This window comes from Rhinoderma darwinii, chromosome 1 (genome assembly GCF_050947455.1).
Source record: "Rhinoderma darwinii isolate aRhiDar2 chromosome 1, aRhiDar2.hap1, whole genome shotgun sequence".
Classification (NCBI taxonomy): Eukaryota; Metazoa; Chordata; class Amphibia; order Anura; family Rhinodermatidae; genus Rhinoderma; species Rhinoderma darwinii.
Window position 1 is genome coordinate 632,710,781 of NC_134687.1, and position 9,625 is coordinate 632,720,405.

Consider the following 9,625-nt stretch of genomic DNA (forward strand, 5'->3'; position numbering starts at 1 on the left):
TATCTAAACTAGTAACTATTTTGTGTGGTAGAGTAGAAAAAGTTGATCCAGCGCTGGAGGAGTGTTTTAAAAAGGAACGTATTCCAATTTTATTTGTATCAAAATATATTAAAAAATTCAGTAACAGGCAGACTTGGTATCAAGGCAGCAATCGGTAGGTGTAGTGAGCCTACGTGTTTCAAGCACGTCAAGTGCTCTTAGTCATGGCTGTCATTCACTCACTGGGATCCAAGAGCAAGGGCTTATATGCTAAGATTTAATAGGTGGAGCTAGAGGCTTTCTTAATTGATTGATTAAAGGCATGTATTGTTTCAGAATTGAATGAAACAATTAACCCTTTGATATATATATAAATCTAACAACTCCGGCTCTCAAATGAGAGCGTCAGGACCAATGCACGGGCAGTGCAGGTATAATTCATATGGCCCATGAGTGTGTTTTTATTATTGTTTATTTCTATATATAATCGTTATACTGTGTATCATTCGATAATATGGAACTTTTTTTATTATATATAACAGTTAGTAGTTGAGAGATGGACCGACCTCGCAAAAGCCGCACCCGCTGTGAAGCTGCAACAATCAACGCTGCGTGTAAGTAAATTTAAACCCTTGTTGGACTTGTGTATCAGTGTGTGAATGAGACATAGTTACATACCAATCTTGCAACGTGTTTCGAAACATGGAAAGCAAAGTAGACATTGAAAATGGAAATTGAAGTAAAAAAGTTAGGACATTACTAGTTGAAATTTAAACATGTAGAAAAATGTATTAAAAACACAAATGAGTGTAAATGTAGAAATAATTGACTTTATGTTGTGTTAAAAACAAAGATATTATAACAGTGGAAACTTTTTATGTATATTTATTTGTTTGTTATATTATTATGCCATATATACATGTGTATAGAGAAAAATACTACTCCGGTGTGACTAGTGTATTAAATGCGAATATATTGCATAGCTGATAATAAATATATACATGATTTGGAATCTTTTGCTGTCACATATTTAATACAAGAGAATTGGTATATATTAGTAATCCTTTTGTATATTATATATATTTGAGTCTAAAATATACAAAATTTATACCCGAATTTTAATTGTAGAAAGTGAAGAACTAGTCATAATAAATTTATAACAAATTTGGTGTAAGGAGAAAGAGATTTTTATCCCCCATTCTTTATATCCAGTTTAATGTGTAGGGAGGAAAATTTTCTTTACCCAGAGAGGGTTTGATTATCTTGGGTGTTTTAGTATAAAAACCATCAGTTCCTTCCTCAAATTAAGCCCATGTGGAAACCTTGTTTTTAAGTTGTATATCCAAAATGCTTCCCGTGTTAGGAGCATTTTTTTGAGATCCCCTCCTCTAATGGTGCTTTTAATTTTTTCAATGGCATACGTTTTTAGAAAAATTATATTTCTGTCGTGGCAAGTGATAAAATGTTGCGCGGCATTTGATATGTTGGTAATTGCCGGGTTCCTAATGTAACTGAGATGCTCTAAGATTCTAATTTTGTACTTTCTAGTAGTGCTTCCTACATATTTTAAGTTGCAACTAGTGCACTCTGTAATATATATTGCATAGTCACTATTGCAATTGATGTATGACTTTATGGGAAAACTGTATTGGCCACTAGAATCTTCAAATTTTCTGACTATTTTGGTGCAGTTGCACACTTTACAGGGATGAGATCCACATTTGATAGGGAACAACACAAAATGAGTCAAAAACTGACCAAAAGGGGGTATAAAAATTGGATGCTCAATAGGGCAAAAGCAATTGTTAAGACTAAAGATAGACATGATCTATTAACAGATAAATCAAATGAAACTACCAATAGAATAACAACTACTAAGGCAGATAATGAGATTCCAACACTAAGCCTACAATTTAGCAATCAATTCTCTACTATTAAAAATATGATCCACAGATATATTCCACTACTGTATGAGGATGCTAAATTAGAAAATATACTGAAACAAGGGTGCAGGATAGTAGCACGCAGAGGACCGACAATAGGCAATATTCTATCTCCTTCACTATTATCATCCAATACAACTAGCACAACATGGCTTGAACAGCAGGGCTTCTATAAATGTGGATCTCATCCCTGTAAAGTGTGCAACTGCACCAAAATAGTCAGAAAATTTGAAGATTCTAGTGGCCAATACAGTTTTCCCATAAAGTCATACATCAATTGCAATAGTGACTATGTAATATATATTATAGCGTGCACTAGTTGCAACTTAAAATATGTAGGAAGCACTACTAGAAAGTACAAAATTAGAATCTTAGAGCATCTCAGTTACATTAGGAACCCGGCAATTACCAACATATCAAATGCCGCGCGACATTTTATCACTTGCCACGACAGAAATATAACTTTTCTAAAAACTTATGCCATTGAAAAAATTAAAAGCACCATTAGAGGAGGGGATCTTAAAAAAACGCTCCTAACACGGGAAGCGTTTTGGATATACAACTTAAAAACAAGGTTTCCACATGGGCTTAATTTGAGGAAGGAACTGATGTTTTTATAATAAAACACCCAAGATAATCGAACCCTCTCTGGGTAAAGAAAATTTTCCTCCCTACACATTAAACTGGATATAAAGAATGGGGGATAAAAATCTCTTTCTCCTTACACCAAATTTGTTATAAATTTATTATGACTAGTTCTTCACTTTCTACAATCAAAATTCGGGTATAAATTTTGTATATTTTAGACTCAAATATATATAATATACAAAAGGATTACTAATATATACCTATACTCTTGTATTAAATATGTGACAGCAAAAGACTCCAAATCATGTATATATTTATTATCAACTATGCAATATATTCGCATTTAATACACTAGTCACACCGGAGTAGTATTTTTCTCTATACACATGTATATATGGCATAATAATATAACAAACAAATAAATATACATAAAAAGTTTCCACTGTTATAATATCTTTGTTTTTAACACAACATAAAGTCAATTATTTCTACATTTACACTCATTTGTGTTTTTAATACATTTTTCTACGTGTTTAAATTTCAACTAGTAATGTCCTATCTTTTTTACTTAAATTTCCATTTTCAATGTCTACTTTGCTTTCCATGTTTCAAAACACGTTGCAAGATTGGTATGTAACTATGTCTCATTCACACACTGATACACAAGTCCAAAGAGGGTTTAAATTTACTTACACGCAGCGTTGATTGTTGCAGCTTCACAGCGGGTGCGGCTTTTGCGAGGTCGGTCCATCTCTCAACTACTAACTGTTATATATAATAAAAAAGTTCTATATTATCGAATGATACACAGTATAACGATTATATATAGTTATATTATATACAACAAAAACAAATAAACAATAATAAAAACACACTCATGGGCCATATGAATTATACCTGCACTGCCCGTGCATTGGTCCTGACGCTCTCATTTGAGAGCCGGAGTTGTTAGATTTATATGTTTTAAAGGGTTAATTGTTTCATTCAATTCAGAAACAATACACAAGCTGCCTTTAATCAATCAATTAAGAAAGCCTCTAGCTCCACCTATTAAATCTTAGCATATAAGCCCTTGCTCTTGGGTCCCAGTGAGTGAATGACAGCCATGACTAAGAGCACTTGACGTGCTTGAAACGCGTAGGCTCACTACACCTACCGATTGCTGCCTTGATACCAAGTCTGCCTGTTACTGAATTTTTTTATATGTCTTGATACGAATAAAATTGGGAATACGTTCCTTTTTAAAACACTCCTCCAGCGCTGGATCAACTTTTTCTACTCTACTATTATCTACCGTGGACCGTTGCGGAGACCCGAGCAAAGCAGGAGTGTCAGGCGTTGGGCTGGTGAGCTGGAGGTTTCCTCCCCTTGTTCTATTTTGTGTGGTATTACTATCTATTTAACAAGCAGACACATTTAAATTTAGAAAAATTAAAATTTTTGCACATTTTGGAGTTTTCACAAATAAACACTGAATGTATTGACCAAATTTTACCACTAACTTGAAGTACAATGTGTCACGAGTAAACACTCCCAGAATCGCTTGAAGAAATAAAAGCAGTTCAAAGCTATTACCACATAAAGTGACACGTCGGATTTGAAAAAAAAATGGCTCTTATCCATTAGGCAAAAACAGGCGCTGTCCTTAACACATTAAAGGTGTTTTTCCCATAAATAACATTCATCACTTATCCTATAGGAGAGGTGATAGATGTCTGATCGCTGGAAGTACGACCGCTGGGACCCCAGGGATCACTAGAATGTACATCTATGTTTCCTGTCACAGTCTGTAGGTATGTGGACCCACTAAGTCGCACCGCCATAGTGGGGAGTCAGCTGGCCAAACAACAGAGCACCCCAGCAATACAAAGTCCCACACTAGGGTACCTGAATAGTCCAGACAGTGACCGAGGCTTTGGCATGGATGGAAGTAGGTGCAGCAGGTTGCGCCAGACGTGGCGGATCACACTGGATGTAGAAGATGACACTGGACGTGACAAATGACAGCAGATGCAGTGGGACACGACTCCAACACTAACAGGCTCAGTAACAAGAACACAGCACGGGATACAGGTAACAGGGCACGGGTAACAGGAACGGGATAAGGCTAAGGGACCATTTGCAAGACTGACATGGGAATACTAACAACGCTCAGGCAAGGATCAGAGGTGCAGGGCCCTTTTTATAGTCCAGGGAATCATGGGCAGTTGATGATGATGATTCCATTTCTGCCCGCGCTGGCCCTTTAAGGCCAGGCACGAGAGTGCACACGCACCCTACGGGACACAGCGGACTGGAGCTGAAGTGAGTGCTGGCGTCTCCTGGGAAGGAGATGTGAGCCAGCGCTCACAGATCCATGGCTGCGGCCGCCAGGGAGTGGGTAAATCAGACGGTCCACGTCCATGGACAACACAATATCCCCCCTGTTATGCCCCCTCTTCTAGGGGCCAGAGCGAGAGAGGAACTTCTTAATGAGAGCAGGGGCACTGAGGTTCTCTTTCATCTCCCAGGACCACTCCTTAGGATCAAACCCTCTCCACTCCACAAAATAGAAAGTCCTTCCTCCTACCCTTTTGCAGTCCAGGATCTCCCTAACCTCAAACACATCAGATGAACCGCTGGGAGCAATTGCGGGACTGGGAGCCTTACTGTAGCGGTTCAGGACCGCAGGCTTCAGGAGGGACACATGAAACGAGTTGGGAATTCTGAGGGTAGGAGGCAGCCGTAGCTTATAGGATACAGGGTTTATCTGTTGCGATATGTCAAAAGGTCGAGGAACCTGGGAGCAAACTTGTATGAAGGCACCTTTAAACGAATGTTCCGTGAGGACAGCCAGACTTTGGTACCTGAAAGATATTGAGGCAGCTCTCTTCTTGTTCTATCAGCTTTTCGCTCCATTCGATCGACTGCCAGCAAAATAGAGGCCCGGGTCTGTTGCCAGATTTGCAGGAAGTCCCCAAATGCAGAGTCAGCAGCGGGTACCTGAGAAGTAGTTGACACAGGAAAAGGGACTCTAGGATGTTGACTGTACAAAATGTGAAATGGAGTGGAAGTGGTGGACTCACTTGTGTGGTTGTTGTATGAGAACTCGGCCCATGGAAGAAGCTGTACCCAGTTATTGTGCTGTGAAGAGATGAAGTGGCAGAGATAATTCTCCATGATCTGGTTGATCCTCTCAACTTGCCCATTGGACTGGGGGTGATAGGCTATGTTCACGTAGAGTATTTTGCAGGAGGAATATCTGCCTCAAAATTCCGTTTGGATGTTTGAGGCAGATTTACCTCTCACTGTACGCCGATTTTCGCGGAGTTTTTAGTGCCGTTTTTCGCCCGCGGCCATTGAGCGCCGGGGGCATAAAACAGCGCGAAATACGCTTTCTCTGCCTCCCATTGAAGTCAATGGGAGGTCAGAGGCGGAAGCGCCCGAAGATAGGGCATGTCACTTCTTTTTCCCGCGAGGCAGTTTTACTGCTCACGGGAAAAAGACGCCGACGCTTCCCATTGAAATCAATGGGAGGCATTTTCGGGACGCTTTTTGCCGAGATTTGCGACGCGGTTTCCGCGTCAAAAAACTCGGCAAAATACCCCGTGTGAACATAGCCTTAGGCTGAGGAAAAGTCCAATCTCACATCCAGGAGTTTACAGAGGGCTCTCCAGAACTTTGAAGTAAACTGAACCCCCCGGTCGGACACAATGTGCAGGAAGAGACAAAGTCCACAACATCCTTGAGCAGCGTGGGCCACCAGAAGTGACGAGCAATCAGGTTTTGGGTCTTACGAACAGGGCCGGCCCTAGGATAGATGGCGCCCTGTGCGAAATGATCTTTTGGCGCCCCACCCCATCATTACAAAAAAAATGCCCCATAAACAAACTATAATGCCCCTTTAGTGCCCCCATACAGTATAATAATAATATTTAATAATATAATATATTACAACCCCTTCAAGGACACAGTATTTTGTCCTCTAATTGTGCCCACAGTATTATGCTATCTGTAGTATCCCTACACAGTATAATGTCCGCTTAGTGGCCCCCATACAGTATAGTGCCCCCCTGTAGATTTTGCCATGCAGCCTCCATGTAGACAGTGCCATAATTCCCCACCTCCTTTTTGTAAATCGTGCCATACAGCCCCCACCTCCCTCTTGTAGACATTGCCATACAGTCCCCCACCTCCCCCTTGTAGATCGTGCCATACAGTCCCTGCACCTCTCCCTTGTAGACAGTGCCCCCAAACAAAAACAAAAATTGTCCTCACCTAGTTCCCATGACGAACTGAGCTGCTCCATGACGGGACCCTGTAGCCTAGTACAGAGTTTCCCAACCTTTTCGAACTCGTGGCAGCACTGGAAAAACAACATTTCCTCAGCGCCCCCCTACCAAAAATTGTTTTGAGAAAGACAGAAAATGGCTAAGAACAAGCACTACACTCGTAGGGTACGTTCACAGACGTTTTTTGTAAGGCAAAAAAAATCTGCCTCAAAATTCCTTCAGCAACTGACAGCGTTGTGTGACGTTTGTGTTTTTTCTTAAGCTGTTGAAGCGAATGCAAAAGACGCAGGAAAAAAAGCTCCAAACAGGCGCCGCAGGTATTTTCTGCCTCCTATTAATTTCAATTGGAGGTCAGAGGTGGAAAACACTTGAAGACCATCAGCCGACCACTCACAGTAAAATGACCATTAGCCCCCACTCACAGATTCTCCCTGTAGGTAGCGCCACACAGCCCCCTGTAGGTAGCGCCACACAGCCCCTTGTGGGTAGCGCCACACAGCCCCTTGTGGGTAGCGCCACACAGCCCCTTGTAGGTAGCGCCACACAGCCCCTTGTGGGTAGCGCCACACAGCCCCCTTGTGGGTAGCACCACATAGCCCCTTGTAGGTAGCACCACACAGCCCCCTTGTGGGTAGCGCCAGACAGCCACCTTGTAGGTAGCGCCAGACATTCCCCTTGTAGGTAGCGCCACACAGCCCCCTTGTAGGTAGCGCCACACAGCCCCCTTGTAGATAGCGCCACACAGCCTCCTTGTAGATAGCGCCACACAGTCCCCTTGTAGATGGCGCCACACTGTCCCCTTGTAGATGGCGCCACACTGCCCCCTGTAGAGTGTGCTTCACAGCCCCCTGTAGGGAGTGCCGCACAGCCCCCTGTAGGGAGTGCCGCACAGCCCCCTGGTAGGTAGTACCACACAGCCCCCTAGTTGGTAGTGCCACACAGCCCACAGCCCCCTGGTTGGTAGTGCCACACAGCCCACAGCCCCCTGGTTGGTAGTGCCACACAGCTCACAGCCCCCTGTTTGGTAGTGCCACACAGCCCCCTGGTAGGTAGTGCAAGGACTACGAAATGACCCTTTCAAAAAAGGACAACTGTGCAGGAGCACACAAAATAACCAGCTTTCCCAGCTATCAAATAAATGTGTGGAAATAAACTAAGATATAACTTTGATTTAGTCTAAGTAAAGGATTAATCCTTTTAGCTAGATTAAATAAAAGTTATATCTTAGTTTATTTCCACACTTTTTTTTGATACCTGGGAAAGCTCGGTATTTTGTGTGCTCCTGCACAGTTGTCCTTTGTAGGTAGTGCCACACAGCCCACGGCCCCCCTGTAGATAGCACCCCCCCCCCCCTTCCAGTAAAGATAGCGCCACTGTAGCTCCCTGAAGGAGCGGAATCCCCGTGTGGCCGGGGATTCCGCTCCTGGAGCGCTGCTTGATGCCTCTGTCCATATATGGACAGTGACATCAGGGAAAACTCCTGAGGTGGAATCCCCGTCCACAGCGTTGCAGACGCTATGACCGTCGATTCCACTCCAGGAGAAGCTCCTGTCGTCTGTGTCCATGACGTCATTGGCTTCTCCTGGAGTGGAATCCCTGGTCATAAAGTCTGCAACGCTGTGACCGGGGATTCCGCTTCAGGACTTTCCCCTGATGTAACTGTCCTTATATGGACAGAAACATCAAGCAGCGCTCCAGGAACGGAATCCCCGGTCACATGCGGACTCCGCTCCTTCAGGGAGCTACAGTGGCGCTAGTAGACAGCAGAGCAGGGAGATACCTCCCAGATCTGCTATAGTGCCCCCTGTAGATAGCAACCCCCCCCTTCCAGTAAAGATAGCGCCACTGTAGCTCCCTGAAGGACAAAACCGATAAAATACCAACACATAGGATGCAATGGAAAATAGTGCTAGAAAGTATCAACAAAATGAACTATGAGACAACATTACTGGCCATAATGGATGCACTATATATTGAATCCTACGAAGTAACCAAGATATACTTGGTGCGTCGATCAGAAATTGACAGAAAACCAACCCAAGAAAATATGATCGACTACAGCACAAATGTAGAGAAAAATACAAATGATTCTTTATTGGAATAAAAACATGAGACAGATAAAAATGGAACTAGGGGATGAGTCACACAGTAAAAAAGGACGTCTGATCAGTCAAACATGCCAGGTATGGATATTGTGTCCACGTATTGTGTAATAGCAAAATAGGAGTAAATGCATGTAGTCATATAAAGAGCCGTGTCTAATGGAAAACAGCACGGATATAATCAAGGTACATCAGATGACAACAGCACAAATCGCAGAGAGGTAAAAAGCAGATGCCGATAGCTGTGGTAATTACAGAATACGTATATACCATCAATAATGATTACAACTAGTTACCAATGTAATGTGCACCAAGTAGTGCCAAAAAGTGCTTGAAATCAGAAGATGACCATAAATGATGAACATAATGGAGCTATGCTTGCTACACAGGACAGAAAAGATAACACTACATACCAGTGGACATGATGGAAACAGGGATGAAACGTCCTGACCCGACGCGCGTTTCGGCGATTGCCTTCGTCCGGGGTTAGGGTCACAACTGCTTGTGCCCACCTATATATAGTATAGAGCCATGTACATGTGTGTAATTAGATGCTGTAAGGAGAGGTATCATGGACCGGATGTGGAGAGTCGGCGTCTGATGCGGGGTACCAAGATGGCGCTGCCCCACTTCCTGTACCACGTCATCAGAGAGGATGTGAGGCGGCGAGGTCTGACCACGCCCCCCACATCCTGCTCCAATCATAGACAGCGGACGGAAGAGGCCAGGGCCACTCCCCCCC